Source organism: Nicotiana tabacum, chromosome 3, assembly GCF_000715075.1.
Source record: "Nicotiana tabacum cultivar K326 chromosome 3, ASM71507v2, whole genome shotgun sequence".
Classification (NCBI taxonomy): Eukaryota; Viridiplantae; Streptophyta; class Magnoliopsida; order Solanales; family Solanaceae; genus Nicotiana; species Nicotiana tabacum.
This window is the reverse complement of record NC_134082.1, coordinates 92,772,241-92,794,081: the sequence shown is the minus strand read 5'-3', so window position 1 is coordinate 92,794,081 and position 21,841 is coordinate 92,772,241. Positions and strand designations below refer to the sequence as shown.

General features: G+C 40.2%; 1 pseudogene; it reads left to right on the top strand.

Annotated features, from left to right (window-relative positions):
- The window catches only part of LOC107777551 (carbonic anhydrase, chloroplastic-like), a 29,176-nt pseudogene extending 7,935 nt beyond the window's left edge, over positions 1-21,241 (top strand).
- The last annotated feature ends 600 nt before the right edge of the window (positions 21,242-21,841 follow it).

The following is a 21,841-nucleotide window of genomic DNA, read 5'->3' as shown; positions in this document are numbered from 1 at the left end:
ATTTACTGGTTTAGGCCAGACCTGTAAATATTCAATTGGGTTGAATCGACCCATGTTTTGGCCGGTTCCTTCGGGTAATAACAGGGTCATTAAGGGGTAATTTGGGTAGTCTAGGCTTGGGAATCGTATATAACCGAACTAGGAAGCTTCCTATAAGCTGGGGTGGGGGCTATTATGAAATTCTGAGGTTTACACTAGGGATTTCTAAGCTAAAATGTAACTTTCAGAAGGTTTTAAGTGCAATTTTGAACTCTTTGAGGCTGCCCTAGTAGCTTGCCTATAAAGACATTGTTACTTGGAGCTCAAGTCAGATTTTGGAGAGCTAAAAAATCAGAAATACACTAGACGATTGAAATTTAGAAAAAAAAACACTATTCCATTGGAATTCTGCCCAAAATCTTAAGCTGTTCCTAGATTACAAAATAATTTCTGAAGCCTTTAAGTGTAAATGGCTTGATCTTTTGCTGGAAAAGCTTTGGGGTTTAGTTTTGTTTGAAGTTTTCACTGTTCCTTTGGTCTTTTGTTTGGATTTCTGCAAAGTTTTCAAAGGTTTGCAGCATTTTGGTTCATCTGAGGTTAAGTGTGAATTGATTTGGGTCTTGGGGCTTGCTGTGTGTCAACCTGTGTTGAACTTAGGTTTTTACTGATTGTTACTCAAATCTGTGTTGTGCTGCTCGCTGCTAGCTACAGATTCTTCACTCTTGTGGTTTCTATTTTATTTCCAGGTATTTCCTTCAAACTTTGAATAGAAATGAAGCTTGTTATGGCTATTTGTGTTGGAATCATGTAATTCGAGTCGAAGAAACTGATTGCTGCCCTTCTCTGTTACATTACCAGCTTCGAAATCTATTATATTTTGTCTTCATGGTCCTCCTAGGCTCACATAAGCTATTTAGTTTCTTGTCATTATCTTTGTAGATTCTTTTATGGTGTTGTATAAATATTTCCCTTTCACTTCCTTAGCTTAAATGTTTGAAGGTCCCTGATCCTATGTATGAGTGTGTAAAGAACTACTGCAAAGAAATTTTAGTAATGTCAAGTATGTTTCAGGTCTATTTTGGCCTGTTGAGACCAGTGTTGTTGAATGGAGAGCATGCTGCTCAGTTTCCCTAGTTTAGCTATACATTTCAAGCCTTGCAGGTTGAGGCCTGTTTATTGTTAGGAAGGAAGGTTATACATATGTTATCTGCTTCTGAGGAGACTCGATATCGAGTCTTAAAGCCTTCAGCAGTGGGCCTTGAAATCTGGCTTGGGCTCGTTTGGGCCCAAAGTTCATTTACCTTGTGATGTGGTCTTGTGAGTCCAAGGCAAGCGTGGGTCCGAGGTGCAGACAAGATCAGAATTATAATTTTAGTTGCTTTATGATTAAATAATCAAAGAAGCAAAGATGTTAGTTTGGTCATGTGCTTAACATAGTTTTATGATTGGCATTCAATAAAATGTGTACAATTCTGAGTTTTCATGCCTGATTTGGCGTTGAAATCTGCAGTTGGGCCTTTAGCGTTGGCCTAGTGTCTTTGGATGCACTACCAATTGCGTTCAAGACCTCTGTTTTATTTGTGATATTGGGCCTGTCGTTGTTTGGGCCTGCCTTTTACTTTCCCATCTCAGTGCTATTGATGGCCCAAGTCATTTTCTTTCGAATATTTGACCATGTTCTCTTCCGGGCAGATTTCCTTCTAATTCGTTTGAGCATTAGTATTAAAAGTAGGATTCAAGTTCCTTTAATGTTTTAATTAATTAGATCGCGTTAATTAGTTGAGGTGTGTCATATTAAATGATGCCAATAGTTATGGCCCTCAAAACTAAGTTTAGAAATACCTTTAATAGAATAATTTGGGGGATGCCGTGCCAAATAAAATTTCAAAATTCATGGCCCTCATTTAATTAAATTTAGTCGTTAGAAATCGAGGCGTGCCATTTAGTTGAATTTCCATGGCCCTCGCAAAGCTGAAACGCGTAGTTGCTTTAAGCGCGTTATTTCAATAATATTACCTTCCTAAACTCGGGTGTGCATTTCATGTGACCCAAATCAAATCTTAAACGTTGAATAAAATATGTTTAGGATTGCGGGTGCATTTCATATGGCGCGATCCAAAGACGTGTTTTAAACGAAGTTTAATCTTCTTTAAAAATTAAATAAAAGCGGTTTGAAAGTTAAAATGCACCTAGGTATAAAGGTGTTTTTATAATCAAATAATTGAGCTCAAAATAACAGTTGAGCGACCGTGCTAGAACCACAGAACTCGGGAATGCCTAACACCTTCTCCCAGGTTTACAGAATTTCTTACTCGGATTTCTGGTTCGCGGACTGTAATACAGAGTCAATCTTTTCCTCGATTCGGAATTTAAAACCGATGACTTGAGACACCATAAATCTCCCAAGTGGTGACTCTAAATTTTTAAATAAATAATCCCGTTTCGTTTGTCCTTTAATTGGAAAAACTCCCTTATACATCCCTTCCACGGGGTGTAGGTAAAAAAGGAGGTGTGACAGCTCTGGCGACTCTGCTGGGGAACGAACCCAGAATTTCTGGTTCAGGATTCAAGAATTCGAGCTTAGAATAATTGTTATAGTTGGATTTATCCATTATTTGATTTTGTTACATAATTTGGGCCTAATGTGCTAATTGATTCCTTTTACCGCTTTGATATTCCGTGAACTGTATATAAATTGTTGCGAAATCCCTCTTCTCTCTAAGTCTTCTAAATCATGAAGAAGTGTGCACTTCGTGTGACTTCTTTTCTGTTAGAGTCATATTCCAAATTTAGAACGAGGTTCAGACAAGTTGCAAAGCCAGTGAAGCTTCTATATTCTCGGTACGCTGCCCCCCTCGGCTCGAGCTGTCCACTCGGGTAAGCCAAGTCTAGAACAAATAAACCCAGGTTTTTAAAACTTAGTATAACAATACCTCATGTCAGATCCCTAGTAGGAACATTTGTTTGCATCATGTGCATTTTGACTTTGGAGACTCAACACAGGGGTTGGGTCTTTCTAGGGCAGGTGTACCCGAAATAAAAAGATCATCCTGATGCATCTTACTTGCTACTTGTGCATTTATTTGCTTCGGATTTGCATGCTGACTGGCTTTTGAATAAAAGGGAGAGGATTTGGAAAAGAAAATAGCAGTGTGAGGTAATTACCTGCGGTGAAAACCAATGTCCCTAAAAGTATACTGAAACTCTGCCGAAATTTTGAAAAAAAGAGGGGAATTTTGTGAATTTTAAAAAAAATAGGAAAAAAAAATCTTTGTGGAAAAGAAAAAAGAAGTTGGGTTTATTTTCTTAAAAAATTTTCCCGAACTATGCCAGTTTGATTCTCAGAGGGTGTGAGATACGTAGGCAACCCCCATCGGGTCCAACTTCCTTTTTGCAAAAAATAACACAAAAGAACATTTCACTTTTATTTGAAAATAATTAGGGTGATGCCATTCTTGTCAGAAATAGCCAAATGTCCCTAAATCGGCACCGAAAGGCTGTTTTTCAAGAACAACCACTTTTAGTCTCTTTTAAAGGTTTTGGCTGTCTAACCGACGCAGCCTTAGAATCTTTGTTTTCGAAGTGCTGAAAGGCCGTATTGGCAAAGCCGGATATTTGTGTGAAAAATTTGGAAAAAAAGGATGGTCATTTTTCTTGAGTCAAAACGAGTCATAGTTTCCTTTTAATTAAAATCACCTTAATAAATGTGCAGGATGAGCACCATTCAAAATGAACCTTTCTTAGTCAGTGAAGAGATCCCTTTAGAGCTACATATGTGGTGGCATGATTTAGGGGAAGATAGAAGAAAGGCTGTGACAAAAGCATTGGGTGGTCTTATCGGGCTCTTGAAGGTTAAGCCAAGAAAAGACGTGATTGAGGCCTTGATACCATTCTGGGACCCAGCGCATAATGTATTTCACTTCGCTGATTTCTAGTTAACTCCTACACTGGAAGCGATAGCAAGCTATGCCAGTTTCGAAGGGAATCTTAGAAGTCAATACCCGGTGGCACCAAGAATAGTAACCCCTTATAAATTTTTGGACTTGTTAAGCATCAGTCATGACATCCGAGACGGAAATTTGGCCAAAGGATTCTGTATCTTTTACTTTCTATATCGATGTTACGGGAATCCCCGTGGCTTTGAAACGCCAGATACCGGTCTTACTCACGCGGGAAACCAAAACAAGTGGGAAGCTCGGAGAGGATTAGCTTTCATAGCGGTGTTCCTGGGTATTTTTGTTTGCCCTAGAAAAGACGGAAACATAGAGCTGGGACTTGTAGGGATAGCCAACTTTATAATGTAAAAGGCAAATGGGACTATAGTGCCGTTGATCTTGGTGGAAATTTACCGATCATTGACCCATTGTCGAGAAGGAGGGAAGTTCTTTGGTGCAATATGTTGTTACAACTATGGATGGAGGAACACCTTTGCCACCGTCCCGGATACTTGAATTGTGGTATGACTGGCCTTGAATGCATCAAAAACATGAAAAGTGGGTAGAGGGTTATGATTTCCCGGGTGGTACAGAATCATGGCATGTTCATCTGAGATCTTTGACTGCAAACAAGATCGAATGGACGATCGGGTGGCTCTCGATCAATGAAGTGATCTATATGTCGGTCGAGGTGTTTTTTTGCTGCTGATGTGTCTTCGAAGTATCCAGGCTTATGCTCCGCACAGAGTCCTACATCAATTAGGATGATACCAGAACATCCCACACGATGAAGATTTGAGTCGGCAGGTCATTGAGTTAGAGCCAAAAGCTGCCTTTCTAGAAGAAAAAGTGCGTCGGATTTGGCATCAGTGCAGATTCTTAGGGCCTAATACTCAAGTATGAGATCTATTCAGAGGCGAGGTAGAGCCCAGTTATATTTCTTGGTATGGTAAAATATCCTGCGTGCAACATGATCCCGAAAGTCCCGCAAAGATACCCCATGTCCAACAGTTCACTGACGGAGCACAAGTGCAATGAGACTGGTTGGCCAAAGAAAACGAGTATAGGGCTACCATAAGCAAATTGGAAAAACAAGTCAGGGACCTTCAGTTTGAAAATATCTTGCAAGCCGCGGCGGACGAAGGAGAAAAGAAAAATCTAGCCATAGAAAATGAGGCCCTTCGAGCCCAGATTCAGAAAATGAAAATAGCGGCAGAAAACCCAACCCGAAGTGCCAAAGAAGAGAAACTCATAGCTAACGTGAGGCAGAAAGTGAGCGACTATAGTTTTAATTTGAACAAAGCAGAAAGTGAACTAGCCAAGGCTCGAAAACAGTTGGCTAAAAATGCAGATGAACGAGCACGCCTGGTTAAGTAGTTGAAAGAAAAGTACGATGATGAGATCGCGGGATTAAAGAAAAGGGCCATCACCACGGAAAATAAAATGATCAAACAGGGGAAAGACTTCAAGTTTGAAAGAGAACATTGTTATACAGCATTGGCACAATTAGAAATAGATTTGCAACAACTTCAGGAGCAAAATCAAGTGGCTGAGCAAACTTTGGAAGCCAGGGGCCAGGAAATCGGGCGGTTGCTACAAGAAAAAGGTGTCATAAGAGAGAGAATTAGAAACATCGCCGATTATATCGTTATGAAGTGCCAAGTCTGTGAGTATATGGCTCGCACTACCTTCTTCGCGGTACTGATGATATTTGTTAAGCAGATAATAAGTAACTTGGACCGACTTCAAAGGGATCTTGCATATAGGCTTGTGGCGAGACCGAATGATGTCCCGCGGGCACCAGGAGCATTGATGTATTCATAATAATTCATTTGAGTCTGTATTTTCTTTCTGCTGGAGTCTGTTATTCGTTGTCGAGTCTGCATTTTCTTCCATCGGAGTATGATAGTTTATTTTTGGAGTCTGTATTTCATCTTTCCATCAGCGCTTGTTAGTTTCTCTTGGAGTCTGTTAGTGTTGAGTCTCTGTAATCAAAGAATTTGCTTTTTAAGAAATTGAAAATCCCTAAAATTATTTTATTTACTTTCGTACTTATCTCCCAAAACTACGCTCGGTCTGATTAATGCGGGGTCATGATACGTAGGCAATCTCCATAGGATTCGACCATAACCAAAAGAGAAAAAAGAAAGAAGAAGGAAAAAAAGAGAGCAAAACAGGAAAAAAAAGGAAGAAGAAAAAACAGAAGAAGAAAAGAAAAGAGAGAAAATAAGAGGAAGAAGCAATGGCAAAACAAGAGAGAAATGAGAGGATAAAAACAAAAGAAAAGGCCAGAATGGAAAAAGAGAAGAAAGAAGTTGCAAATGGAAAAGTCGGGATGACGCAAGCAGCCGATCAAATGCATAATAGAAACGGTTAACTGCTTAGGTGCATTCATTCCCCAAATGTGCGGTTACTAATTTGTTAAAGCCCTAACCACCAACAAGGTTGTTGTTGATGTATTGAGTCCAGGCAGGTGGTTAGCTGATTGGCATTCTAGCAACTCACTCATACAACACCCGATCAAAAGACAGGCTGAATATGGCCAACCAAGAACCGGAGACAAGTATTGTCGACCCGTCAAAAGAGGTGGAAGAACTGGATGTTAATGCAATGAAGGAAGAGATGTATAAGTTAAAGCAACAGATGGCTGAGATGTACCAAGCCTGGGCAAAGGGGCATCCACCACCGGTTTATCCCGCCAACCCTGCTTATATCCCACCATCGGACCAACCTCAGGAGCCTCCCACTATGAACTCATCTCCAGCCGTTCCCCTCTACCAACAATGCTATGGCACCACTTCCCCTGAACCCACCTTTAAAGTTCCAGAACCATATTCTTACACCCCTCATCTTGATCTCTCGGCAGAGACCGAGAAGCCACCCAAAAATCTCGAGCATGAAGAGATGATCAGAAAGGTCAAAAACTTAGAACAATTATTCAGATATATGAGGGGGTTGGGAGGTCAAGTAAGTGTGGCCTATAAAGATTTATGTCTGTTCCCAGATGTTCAGTTACTAGCAGGGTTCAAAATGCCCAAGTTTGATCTGTACGACGGGCATGGTGACCCAGTAGCACACTTAAGAGGATTTTGTAGCAAGATGAGAGGAGTAGGTGGAAGAGATGATTTGTTGATGGCATATTTCAGCCAAAGTCTGAGTGGATCGGCATTATAATGGTATACCAGACAAGATCACAGCAGGTGGTACACATCCCAAGCCTATGCCTGCCATTTTCAGTACAACCCTGATATTATCCCAAACCGTCTATCATTAACAAAGATTGAGAAGAAGCCCGGTGAGAGTTTCAGGGAATATGGATTCCGGTGGAGAGAGCAAGCAGCGAGGGTTGACCCTTCGATGAAAGAAAGTGAGATGGTTGATTATTTCTTGCAGGCTTTGGAACCCACTTATTTTGGTCACTTGGTGTCAGCAGTGGGCAAGTCCTTTGATGAAGTTGTAAAAATGGGAGGCATGGTTGAGGAGGGACTCAAGTCCAACAAGATCATGAGTTATTCAGCAATCAAAGCGACCACCCAGGCCATTCAAAATGGTACTGGAGGTGTATTCAGGAAAAAGAAGAAAGAGGACGTTGCGACAATTGAGTTGGGAGCTTGGGTCAGTTCCAGGAACCTTCCACGTTACTACAACCCACCTCGACCCTACCACCAAACTTACCCCCATACTTCATATAGCCCACCGCAACACTACTACCCACCGCCAGATCCCCATTTTTCCGTCCATCATGCACAAACCTATACCCAACCTTCTACTCATGCACAATGGCGTTCACCAGCTCCACAAAGTACATACCTAGCTCCACAAAATGCCCATCCACCCCCAAGAGTCTACAGAAATCCCCCTGGAACAAGTTTTTGGCCAAATCAAGCCTTTAAGAATGAGAGGTTGCAGAAGCAGAAGACTTTCACTCCATTGGGAGATCATATGCTAGTCTATTCCACAGATTGAGACAGTTGGGTATATTGAATCCGATCGAGGCTAAACTGCCAAATCCCCCTCCCAGAAATCTTGACCGCTCGGTGAGTTGTGAGTATTGTTCAGGAACCCCGGGTCATGACACAGAGAAATGTTGGAAATTGAAAACAGATATTCAAGAGATCATTGATACTAATCAGATTGAGGTCCAAGCCCCGGAGGCACCCAACATCAACCAGAACCCGTTGTCGGCCCATCATAAGACTAATATGATTGAGATAGTGCATAAGGGAGGGGAGCATAAGAAGCCTTCGCAAACCGTCATGATGATTCGGGCTAGTGAAGAAAAGCCGTTTGAAAAGTCAACATGTGAGAAGTTTATGATCAAGTTGAACGGGGCAAATAATGAACCATCTGTGGAGGTAAATAAGGGGTCCTCAAGTGACGTTGCAGGAAAATATGAAAGAGCAAAAGTGGTTGTACCAGGAGTGACGAACAAGCCTGTGGTAATTGTGAAGGGCGCCCGCACAGATCCTGTCATTATTAAACCGGTAACTCAATTACTGATAGTCAACAGCAAGGCAGTCCCATGGAATTATGAACGAGTGACAGTGACTTACAAGGGGAAAGAGGTTAAAGAAGAAGTGTGTGAGACCCATGGTCTAACTCGATCGGGGAGATGCTTTGCCCCCGAAGAGTTGAGAAAAGCTAAGACCTCAAAAGATAATCCAGTGTTCGTGAAGAAAGCGGTGACCGAGGAAGAAGAAGAAGAATTTCTGAGAAAGATGAAAGTACAAGACTATTCTATTGTAGAGCAGTTAAGGAAGACACCGGCTCAGATCTCGCTCTTGTCATTATTGATCCATTCAGACGAGCATCATTGGGCTTTGATGAAGATCTTGAACGAAGCCCACATTCCTGACAAATCTCAATAAACCACTTGGAAAAGATAGCTAACAAGATAATTGAGGTAAACAGAGACACTTTTTCTGATGATAAGTTGCCCGTGGAGGGTACCAAGCATAATAGAGCCCTCTATCTGACGGTGAAATGTGAAGATTCCATGGTTACTCGGGTACTGGTTGACAACGGTTCCAGTGCAAATGTTTTCCCTCTTTCCACTAAACAAGTTGAAAGTGGATGATGAAAGAATCACAAGAACAATATCTATGTTCGGGGATTCGACAGTGGAGGGAAAGATTCGGTCGGGGACATAGTGCTCGAGCTTACAATAGGGCCAGTTGAATTTACTATGGAATTCCAGGTGCTCGATGTGGCTGTTTCTTACAATATGTTGTTTGGTAGACCCTGGATTCATGTTGCCAAAGTGGTCCCGTCCACTCTGCATCAAATGGTTAAGTTTGAATGGGATAGACAGGAAATTGTTATACATAGCGAAGACAATTTGTGTGTTCCCAGTGATGCCATTGTTCCATTCATAGAGTTTGAAGATGACAAGGGGCTGTGGGTTTATCATGTTTTTGACACGGTATCGTTAGAGAAAATTCCTGAAGGGAAGTGCGTGCCGACTCCAAGGGTAGTTGCTGCATCAGTCATGGTAGCCGTTGAAATGTTGAAAAATGGTTTTGTGCCGGGGAAGGGCTTGGGTTCATCTCTGCAAGGTATCGTACATCCGGTTTCTCTTCCTAAAAACTTGGATACATTCGGTCTGGGGTTCAAGCCCACAGTCGCAGACGTGAGAAGAGCTAGAAAAATGAAATAGAGAGCATGGGCCCTTCCAAAGCCAGTCCCGCATCTTTCCTGATCGTTTGTCAGGCCTTGTACCAAAAAGTGCCCAGTGATGGTGGTACCAGTTTGGTGGTTGATGTGGATGGAGATTTTATGGAAAGGTTCGAGAGGATATTCGCCGATGTGAACGTATCGGAAGCTGGAAAGGGTTCTAGCAAGGCGGATGTGCAATTTGTTGGGCCCAGTGCAAAGATTAACAATTGGGAAGCTACTCCTCTCCCCACCAGGAGGGAGTTTTGGTAGTTTTATTTGATTTTCTTTCAATTTATATGGATTATTCCAGGGTTGTAATTCAGATGCTATGTTCCGTCCGTTTGGATGTATAAACCCCGTTATCTTTAATTTCAATGAAATGCAATTTCTCTTTTCCTCTCTTCCTAATAGTTTTATTTTTGTTTTCCTTTCTTCCTTGTATAGTTCTTTTTATGTTGGCTTCAATGATATGATATGTATGCGGAATCTTCGGCCCAGTCTTAAAAGCCAATCTAATTCTGAAATAGTAATTCAAGAAATAGAGTGTGATGTTGAATCGGAATATGATGAAGATGAAGCCTTTGAAGAGATTAGTAAAGAATTAAGCCATTTTGAAGAAAAGCCCAAGCCTAACCTGAGTGATACAGAAGTAATCAATTTAGGGGACCAAGATAATGTCCGGGAAATTAAAATAAGTGTCCATCTTGAACCACAGCTCAGAGATGAGATAATTAAAACACTGTTTGAGTATAAAGATGTTTTTGCGTGGTCCTATGATGACATGCTAGGTCTAAGCACTGCTTGGTGGTTCACAAATTGCCCATTGATCCGGCATTCCTCCCTGTCAAGAAAAAGTTGAGGAAATTTAAAACTGATATGAGTGTGAAAATTAAGAAAGAGGTCACCAAAAAGTTTGAGGCCATGGTCATTCGGGTCACTCGGTATCCCACATGGTTAGCCAATGTAGTTCCTGTGCCGAAGAAGGATGGCAAGACCAGGGTGTGTGTTGATTATCGAGACCTCAACAAGGCGAGTCCCAAGGATAACTTCACATTGCCGAACATTCATATATTGATCGATAATTGTGCCAAACATGAGATTGGTTCTTTTGTGGATTGTTATGCGGGCTACCACCAGATCTTAATAGATGAAGAAGACGCAGAAAAGACAACATTCATCATGCCCTGGGGAACGTACTGTTATCGGGTCATGCCATTTGGTTCGAAAAATGCTGGGGCAACCTACACGAGGGCAATGACGACTATATTCCACGATATGATACACAGGGAGATCGAGATTTATGTGGATGATGTGATTGTAAAGTCTAGAAAGCAGCCTGACCATGTCAGAGACCTGAGAATGTTCTTCCAAAGGCTTCGCAGGTACAATCTCAAGCTTAATCCTGCAAAATGCGCGTTCGGTTTTCCGTATAGAAAGTTGTTGGGATTCATAGTCAGTATGGAATTACCACCTCCAAAGAACAAGACTGAGGTGAAGAGTCTGTTGGGAAGATTGAATTACATCAGCCAATTTATTGCTCAGCTCACGACAACTTGTGAGCCTATATTCAAATTGTTAAAGAAAGATGTTGCAGTCAAGTGGACAGATGAATGTCAGGAAGAATTTGATAAGATAAAGTGGTACTTTTCAAACCCACCTGTGTTGGTCCCGCCGGAACCAGGGAGACTATTGATTCTGTATTTGACAGTCTTGGACACATTTGGATGCGTGTTGGGATAGCATGACATAACTGGAAGGAAGAATCAGGTCATATATTATCTCAACAAGAAGTTCATATCTTATGAGGTTAAGTACACTCAGCTTAAGAGGACGTGTTGCGCCCTAACTTGGGTAGCCCAGAAGCTGAAACATTATTTGTTATCTTATACTACTTACCTCATCTCTCACTTGGATCCGTTGAAGTATATCTTCCAGAAGCCTATGCCCATGGGAAGTCTTGCAAAGTGGCAGATCTTGCTCACAAAATTTGACATTATCTATGTGACTAGGACCGCAATGAAAGCACAAGCATTGGCCGACCATTTGGCTGAGAATCCTGTGGATGAAGAATACAAACCTTTGAAGACCTACTTCCCTGATGAAGAGGTAATGCACATTGATGAGTTGGAACAGATTGAAAGGCCAGGATGGAAGCTTTTCTTTGATGGTGCTGCTAACATGAAAGGCGTTGGAATAAGTGCGGTACTTGTTTCTGAAACAGGTCATCATTACCCTATTACAACACAGCTTCGATTCTACTGTACTAACAACATGGCGGAATACGAGGCATGCATTTTGGGTTTGAGGATGGTTGTGGATATGGGTGTCCAGGAAGTCTTGGTCTTGGGTGACTCGGACCTTTTGCTACACCAGATTCAGGGAGAATGGGAAACACGGGATTTAAAACCCATACCGTACCGGCAATGTTTGCATGATCTTTGTCAATGGTATCAATCAATAGAGTTCAGGGATATTCCGATGATCCACAATGAGGTTGCCGATACTTTGTCTACCCTGGCATCGATGTTACATCATCCGGATAAGGCTTATGTTGACCCGTTGCATATTCAGGTCTATGATCAGCATGCTTATTGTAACATGGTGGAGGAAGAGCTCGATGGGGAGCCTTGGTTTTATGACATCAAGGAATACATCCAAAGGGGAGTATATCCAGTACAAGCCATAGGTGATCAAAATAGAACAATTCATCGCTTGGCAGGTGGATTTTTCTTCAGTGGAGGAGTTTTGTACAAAAGAACTCCAAATCTTGGGTTATTAAGATGTGTAGATACCAGACATGCCGCGACTATCATGACCGAAGTACATTCTGGAGTCTGTGGACTCCACATGAGTGGGCATGTGCTGGCAAAGAAGATTCTCCGGGTAGGTTATTATTGGCTCACTATGGAGCGAGATTGTATCCGTTGCGTGCGTAAATGTCATCAGCGCCAAGTGCATGGAGATTTGATTCATTCTCCACCATCTGAATTACATACAATGTCTGCACCATGGACTTTTGTTGCTTAGGGAATGAATGTCATTGGACCAATCGAGCCAGCACCGTCCAACAGGCACAGGTTTATTCTGGTGGCCATTGATTATTTCACCAAGTGGGTAGAGGCTAAAACATTCAAGTATGTAACCAAGAAGGTAGTGGTTGATTTTGTGCATTCAAATATCATTTGCCGGTTCGGGATACCGAAGGTGATCATTACAGACAATGGGGATAATCTCAATAGTCATCTGATGAAAGAGGTATGTCAGCAGTTCAAGATTACACATCGCAATTCTACCCCATACCGCCCTAAGGCAAACGGAGCAGTTGAGGTGACCAACAAGAACATAAAGAAAATACTTCGAAAAATAGTGGAAGGTTCTAGGAAGTGGCATGAAAAGCCGCCGCTTGCATTGCTGGGTTACCACACTTCTGTCCGTACTTCAGTATGGGCGACTCCTTATTTGTTGGTATATGGCACTGAAGCAGTGATACCCGCAGAAGTGGAAATTCTATCCCTTTGAATTGCCGCGGAGGCTGCGATCGATGATGAGGAGTGGGTCAAAACCCGCTTGGAACAATTGAGTTTGATCGATGATAAGAGACTGGCAGCAGTGTGTCATGGCCAGTTGTATCAACACAGAATAGAAAGAGCATACAACAAGAAGGTGCGTCCACGGAAGTTTGAAGTGGGGCAGTTAGTATTGAAACGCATTCTTCCTCATCAGGTTGAAGCAAAAGGAAAATTCGCCCCAAATTGGCAAGGGCCGTTTGTTGTGACTAGAGTGTTGTCCAATGGTGCATTGTATTTGACAGATGTAGATGACAAATGTGTAGAAATGGCTATCAATTCTTGCGAAGAGATACTATTTATGATTTCTTTCTTTGATTGTACTTATTTGTATTTGGCATGTCTCGAATATTGAAATGACGAATGCATTTTGTTCTGCTATCTAAACACTTTATCCCACGCTGCCCCTCTGAGCCTCATTTATTTTATTTTATACCACTCTTTCGAAATCAATAGAAAATATCGAAATACAAGCGTAAAGATAAGTAAAGAAAGGAGAGAGAAGTAGAAAGGAAAAATAAAAGAGAAAGAATGAATGAAAAGAGAAAGAAAAGAAAAAGAAAAGAAAAGAAAAGAAAAAGAGAGAAAAAAAGAAGGAAAAAAAAAGAAAGAAAAAGAGAAGGAAAATCACAACAAACAAAGTAATTCCTATGTCATGACTACGTTTGACCTAATTCCTTTTAAGAATATGTAGGCAGCCTCACGGTTCGTTCCCATCAAAGCAAAAATCCAAAAGTCCCCAAATAAGAAACTGTGGCAGAAGTTGTGGTGGTTATCAGAAATCTGATTCCGAAGGTTGTAAGTTGGAACCCAATCAAATTGTTTTGAGCTTTTTATGCCCTTCCTTTCTAAACCCATCCAAAAGCCATATTACGGTCCAAAGAAAGACATTCCGATCAGTCTTCGGGAAATGCCAAGCCAAGCAGGTAGAGGTGATTCATGTCAGGGGCAACACTCTGGTCTAAACAGGGAAAAGAAATAAAAAATAAGAGAGTCTTATTGGTGAAAACCCTCGCAGGCACCGTAAGACGACGGGAGAAGAGAAAAATGAAAATGAGAGAGTCTTATTGGTGAAAACCCTCACGGGCATCTTAAGGTAAAAGTGAGTTGATAGATGAATGAATGAGAGAGGTCTGCTGGTAAAAACCTTTCAAGGCACCGCAGGATGAACAAAGTCGGGATTTGGGTGAAGAAATCAAGTTACGGCAATTCCGGGTCAACAAAAGTGTGGCAAATCGATGTTGATTGTTTGGACAGATTAGGCTGATTAATACAAAATGCATGTCAAGATCATTGGTACCAGCTGTTCCACTCAGATAAGTCTCTTTTCTTTCTCTTCATAGTCTTCCACTTTTGGATTTCTTTATCTTTAACTCTGAAAGTCATTGCATTTCATTTCTCTTGGGTTTATTTCTTTAAGACGTTCCTCAATGTCAGTTATATTTAAGCAAATAAGAAGTAATTTCAAAGTTCACTACCAACTTCCAAAATTGCAAAGCAGAGCGTGGTCAAAGCATACTAAGGATAACATGATGTAAAGAGGGGTACAAGGAATCACTAGAACTTTCATTGGTGGAATGATTTGGTATTGTCATGGAAATGCAAAGGTTCAGATAAAGGGGTCAGAGGTGTAAAATAACAGCATGAGTATATAACACTTGGGCCATCAAAGGTCAGGGGTTTGAAAGTCAGTCAGAAAGTCAGGCGGTTCAGGGCCAATGCGGGGAAGACAGTCAAAACAAAACAATGCAGTGGAAGGATCTTCAACACGAATGCAAGAAAGTAACCACCATTTTAAACTGACAAAATGTTCTTTGATTGAAACAGGGGCAGAAAAGTTCGTTTGGTTCAGAGGAACTCTCCGTAAGGAAAGGCAAGCATCAAACAGGTTTGACAGTAAGCTTCAGGACCCTCCTGAATAATGGGACCTAGTTTAAAGTTCAAAACAATCATGAGCCACATAATTTAGCACAAATGTATCCCCAGAGGAATATAAGTTGGTCTGCATGTTTAAAATAGGATTCAATTAGGAGTTTTCAGGACCCTCCTGAATAGTGGGACTTAGTTTTAATGATTTCCATTGGATCACAAGATGTAGCATAAAATCCTGTCATAAGGTAGTATAATTCAGTCATAAAAGTGTCATTTTAGGACAAGACTTGATTTTGATTTTTAGGGCCTTCCTGGATAATAGGATGTAGTTTAAAACCCTCTTAGATAACAGGACTTAGCGGAAGCAATGCCTTTAGAAGATATAGCTTAGATCTATAATTGTCAGTTGGCAGGACCTCCTTGGATAATAGGACTTAACTTTCAAATTCTTAGTAATAATTGGTAAAATGATTCAGTTTAATACTCACCCATGTGCCCAGCTACCAAACTGGGGCAGAAAATTTTCTTTGTTTTATTTGTTTTGTCTATTTTGAAATTAGGAGTCCGCCTGGAGAGCAGAGAATACTTTCAAGTTGAAGTCAGAAGCCCGCCTGGATAACAAGGGAGTATAATTCAAGTTTTAACTTTCAAATTCTTTGCTTGGTCTATTTTTGAAGTCATGAGCCCGCCTGGAGAGCAGGGAATGCACTTCAAGTGAGAAGTCAGGAGCCCGCCTGGAGAGCAGGGAATACATTCAAGTTTAGCAATCAGGAGCCCGCTTGGAGAGCAGGGAATACGTTTCAAGTTGAAGTCATGAGCCCGCCTGGAGAGCAGGGAATACGTTTCAAGTTGAAGTCTGGAGCCCGCCTGGAGAGAAGAGAATACATTTCAAATTGAAGTCAGGAGCCCGCTTGGAAAGCGAGGGATACATTTCAAGTTGAAGTCAGGAGCCCTCCTGGAGAACAAGGGAGTACAATTCAAGTTTTAGCTTTCAAATTCTTTGCTTTGTCTATTTTTGAAGTCAGGAGCCCACCTAGAGAGTAGGGAATGCACTTCAAGTTAGAAGTCAGGAGCCCGCCTGGAAAGCAGGGAATACATTTCAAGTTTGAAGTCAGGAGCCCGCTTGGAGAGCAAGGAATACATTCGAGTTCAGTAATCAAGCATCCAATCGGAGAAAGGAAAAACATCATCAAAGTGTAGTTGGCAGTCAGGCATCCATCTGGAGAAACGGAAAACATCTCAGAATACAATTCAAAGCGGCAACAAGGGGATTCCATCGGGAGAATACAAGTCAACAAGGCAACAAGAACCACTAGAGCAAGGCTGAAGTTATAAATAGGATTTTATAATCCATATACCATAGTATAGTCTAGCTCCTTTTCATTTTATCATGGTGTAATAAGGGGATGCAGTAAGCAGTAGCAGCAGCAGCAACATCAACAGTGAAATCACAGCTTCATGGTAGTCCCAGCTACCAAAACTTCCCGAACTACACTAACCTGATTCCTTTTTATCCAAGGATATGTAGGCAACCTCAGAAGCAGGGTGCGGTCAAATCTTTCAAAAATTCTTCATACGGAGTATTCAAACGGGCAAAAATCGCTCGTATCCGCTCACTTATCTTTGCACGAAAACTCTTCGTGTTTCCGTACAAAGAGGGGAAGCTGTGAGCACGTGATTTTTGCCCTATATGAATTACTCCCATAAATTCAAAACAAAATAATTTCTTCAGTGTTGGCAATTTTGTGGATTTTTGTGACATTTTCTGTTAATTGTTTGCATTCGACTGTGTATGTTTATTTTATTTTAACTAATGGAAAACACAAAAATACGTGGCATTTGCATGTAGGATTTAACTCTATATTCTAGGATTAATTAGCAAATTAGTTGTTTTATAAAAATGGAAAAATTACAAAAATTGGCGTACTTTTGCATTTTTAGCCTTTTAGTTTTAAATTAGTAATTTCCTCTTTTAATTTAGGAGTAATTAATTTCTGTAAATATCATAGTAGATAATTAGCCTAATTTTAAAGATTAGATCAATTTAGGGGTTAATTTGGGATTTCAATTAATTATAGAAAAAAAAAGAAAAAGAGGAATAATAGAAAAAGAAAAAGAGAAAAGGAATTTGCTCTTAAAAATCTGTTGGGCTAAAATCCAAATGCAGGCCCAGTTGTTATGCACCGAAACTCTGCCCAAACCCGCGTCTCAACCCGGTCCGGTCACCCCTTCATCCGAAACGACGTCGTTTTGATATCCTTTAATTTCGACCGTCGAGGTTAGTTGATCTGACGGTCCAGAACTAACCTCATCTTGATATATAATTGTCCAAACAGTCCCCCTACCCCCTCTCATCTCCTTCACCAAAACCTCATCACCTCCGCCGGAACCGCCTGCCGAAAATCATCTCCGCCGGCGATGGTACTCCAATCGACCCCAAATTAACGCCATAAACTCCCCTCCTTCTCCTCTTCCCAAATCTCCAAAACCCCTTCTTCGAATCTTATCATAACTCTTCGAATCTTGAATCGAAGAGGATGACCAAAACCCTAACTTGTCCAATCGACCCCAAAATTACACCACAGAACCACCCTGACCCCCTCTTCCCAAATCCCGGTTCGATTTTCCACGAATATTGGTGAAGCTCCTCGAATCCAGATTTGAATGAACAACCCTAAAAGTCCAAAGGTCAGAATCAGCGAGGTTTAGAAGATTTAGGCCTAAATCGATGTTACTCGTGTGTTCTTGATATTAAGAACATAGGATTAACTTCATATAGGGCAGGAATCGATGAGTTGAAGGCTGTCACTTAGGCCCTTTTGTCTGGGTCCTCTTGGGTATGTGTCTTTTCTTCTATTCAGTTCTTTTCCTCCTCTACTTCTTCGTTTCTTCTATTATTTGTTGTCCCGTTAGGTCTTTTGTGTTCGTTTATGAGTGTCTATTATGCATGTTATTTTAAAAAATGTTAGGTCACTTAGCTTGATTAGTTAGGTTAGTTTTATCTGGTAATCTCTTTAATCTTAGTCCAGTACTTGATTTCTGTTGTTCAGACTCTTCTCTATTATGAACATTTTGTTTCAATCAAATCGACTTGGGTTGGGTTTGGGTTTATGCCTCTGATCTTTGATTTACTAGTTTGGGCCGGATCTGAATAAATTCAATTGGGTCGAATCGACCCAAGCTCTGTCCGGTTCCTTCGGGTAATAACAGGGTCATTAAGGGGTAATTTGGGTAGTCTAGGCTTGGGAATCGTATATAACTGAACTAGGAAGCTTCCTAGAAGCTGGGGTGGGGGCTATTCTGAAATTCTGAGGTTTACACTAGGGATTTCTAAGCTAAAATGAAAATTTCAGAAGGTTTTAAGTGCAATTTTGAACTCTTTGAGGCTGCCCTATTAGCTTGCCTATAAATGCATTGTTACTTAGAGCTCAAGTCAGATTTTGGAGAGCTAAAAAATCAGAAATACACCGGACGATTGAAATTTTGAAAAAAAAAACACTATTCCATTGGAATTCTGCCCAAAATCTTAAGTTGTTCCTAGATTACAAAACAATTTCTGAAACCTTTAAGTGTAAATGGCTTGATCTTGTGCTGGAAAAGCTTTGGGTTTTAGTTTTGTTTGAAGTTTTCACTGTTCCATTGGTCTTTTGTTTGGATTTCTGCAAAGTTTTCAATGTTTTGCAGCATTTTGGTTCATCTGAGGTTAAGTGTGAATTGATTTAGGTTTTGGGGTTTGATGTGTGTCAACCTGTGTTAACCCTGGGTTTTTACTGATTGTTACTCAAATCTGTGATGTGCTGCTCGCTGCTAGATACTGATTCTTCACTCTTGTGGTTTCTATCTTATTTCTAGGTATTTCTTTCAAACCTTGAATGGAAATGAAGCTTGTTATGGCTATTTGTGTTGGAATCATGTAATTCGAGTCGAAGTAACTGATTGCTGCCCTTCTCTGTTACATTACCAGCTTCGAAATCTATTATATTTTGTCTTCAAGGTCCTCATAGGCTCACATAAGCTATTTAGTTTCTTGTCATTATCTTTGTAGATTCTTTTATGGTGTTGTATAAGTGTTTCCCTTTCACTTGCTTAGCTTAAATGTTTGAAGGTCCCTGATCCTATGTATGAGTGTGTAGAGAACTACTGCAAAAAAATTTTAGTAATGTCAAGTATGCGTCAGGTCTGTTTTGGCCTGTTGAGGCCAGTGTTGTTGAATGGAGAGCATGCTGCTCAGTTTCCCTAGTTTAGTTATACATTTCAAGCCTTGCAGGTTGAGGACTGTTTATTGTTAGGAAGGAAGGTTATACATATGTTTTCTGCTTCTGAGGAGACTCGATATCGAGTCTTAAAGCCTCCAGCAGTGGGCCTTGAAATCTGGCTTGGGCTCGTTTGGGCCCAAAGTTCATTTACCTTGTGATGTGGTCTTGTGAGTCCAAGGCAAGCGTGGGTCCGAGGTGCAGACAAGATCAGAATTATAATTTTAGTTGCTTTATGTTTAAATAATCAAAGAAGCAAAGATGTTAGTTTGGTCATGTTCTTAACATAGTTTTATGATTGGCATTCAATAAAATGTGTACAATTCTGAGTTTTTATGCCTGATTTGGCATTGAAATCTGCAGCTGGGCCTTTAGCGTTGGTCCAGTGTCTTTGGATGCACTACCAATTGCGTTCATGACCTCTGTTTTATTTGTGATATTGGGCCCGTTGTTGTTTGGGCCTGCCTTTTACTTTCCCATCTCAGTGCTATTGATGGCCCAAGCCATTTTCTTTCGAATATTCGACCATGTTCTCTTCCGGACAGATTTCCTTCTAATTCGTTTGAGCATTAGTATTAAAAGTAGGATTCAAGTTCCTTTAATGTTTTAATTAATTAGATCGCGTTAATTAGTTGAGGTGTGTCATATTAAATGATGCCAATAGTTATGGCCCTCAAAACTAAGTTTAGAAATACCTTTAATAGAATAATTTGGGGCATGCCATGCCAAATAAAATTTCAAAATGCATGGCCCTCATTTAATTAAATTTAGTCGTTAGAAATCGAGGCGTGCCATTTAGTTGAATTTCCATGGCCCTCGCAAAGTTGAAATGTGTAGTTACTTTAAGCGCGTTATTTCAATAATATTACCTTCCTAAACTCGGGTGTGCATTTCATGTGACCCAAATCAAATCTTAAATGTTGAATAAAATATATTTAGGATTGCGGGTGCATTTCATGTGGCGCGATCCAAAGACGTATTTTAAACGACGTTTAATCTTCTTTAAAAATTAAGTAAAAGCAGTTTGAAAGCTAAAATGAACCTAGGTCTAAAAATGTTTTTAAAATCAAATAATTGAGCTCAAAATAACGGTTGAGCGATCGTGCTAGAACCACGTAACTCGGGAATGCCTAACACCTTCTCCCAGGATAACAGAATTCCTTACTCGGATTTCTGGTTCGCGGACTGTAATACAGAGTTAATCTTTTCCTCGATTCGGGATTTAAAACCGGTGACTTGGGACACCATAAATCTCCCAAGTGGCGACTCTAAATGTTTAAAAAAAGGAGGTGTGACAGTTGGATTTGGATTGCAACAGACTAAATACTCGGGAGTAGGAGCTGTAATCGAATACGCAATTGTCCATCTTAAGGTAGAAAACATTTTAGTCATTGGCCATAGTGCATGTGGAGATATTAAGGCTCTCATGGAATTCCCAGAAGATAGTTCTAAATCAATGTATGTATTGTTAAGTAAACCATTTAAGTTATACATATTAACAGTATAATGAATAAGAAAAAAATGTTTAACTTACTAATTAATTGTGTTATATTACTAATTTGAAGATATGTTTATATGTGATGATGCAGTGACTTTATAGAGGATTGGGTGAAAACTGGATTGCCTGCCAAAGCAAAAGTGCTAGTTGAATATGGGGATAAAACTTTTGAAGAGCAAGTCAAATACTGTGAGAATGTAAAATAGTGTTCTCACACTAATTATCTTTTTTACTTTTGTTTATAAATATCAACTAATAGTTTATAAATAATAATGAGAATGGATAAACGTAGGAAGCTGTGAATGTATCACTAGCCAATTTGCTTATGTACCCATTTGTGAGCGATGCTTTGGTGAATAAGACTTTGGCATTGAAGGGAGGTTACTATGATCTCATGAAAGGAAGATTTGAGCTCTGGGGACTCAACTTCTGTCTTTCTGATCCTTGTTATATATGAACTCAATAAACCATATTCGGGCGGGAGAAGATACCTTTTGTTCTTGCTTTTCTCCTGTTCTATTCGTCAGCTATGAGTGGTAGTTTGAATTTCTGAATAAATAAAAAGAGAGGGTGGACAAGGATTCTCCCATCTTATGGTTAAAGAGAATAGTTGTGATTTTTGTTTGTGATAATAACTCTGCTCTGCAGAGAAAAATAATGTATGATGATAACTTTGCTCTACTAGTTCAGAAAGTGCGGTCACAATAATTTCTGTTTTGTCTTGGGATATGGCAATTTTCGTAGAAATGACACCAGGTAGCCACTTTACAGGACTGTATTTAAAAATTAGTCAATGTGTCCTGGATTTTAGTTTTTCAGTTCAAATATTCAGGACAAAAATATTCTAAATTATTCTGAAGTTAAAATTTTTAGTTTAAAACTTCAGGACAAAATAAGTATAAGTTATCTCTAAATAACATCCCTGAGAAGGGCTATCTGTGCACTTGCTCGCAATTTTCTTGTACTCACCAAGCAACGAAAGGCTCACAAATCATAAACATGCTTTTATTGACAAAATATTTTAATATACACTAATCATGTAAATTAATTTTTACGTTATTTGTGTAGTTTAATAGAAGGGAA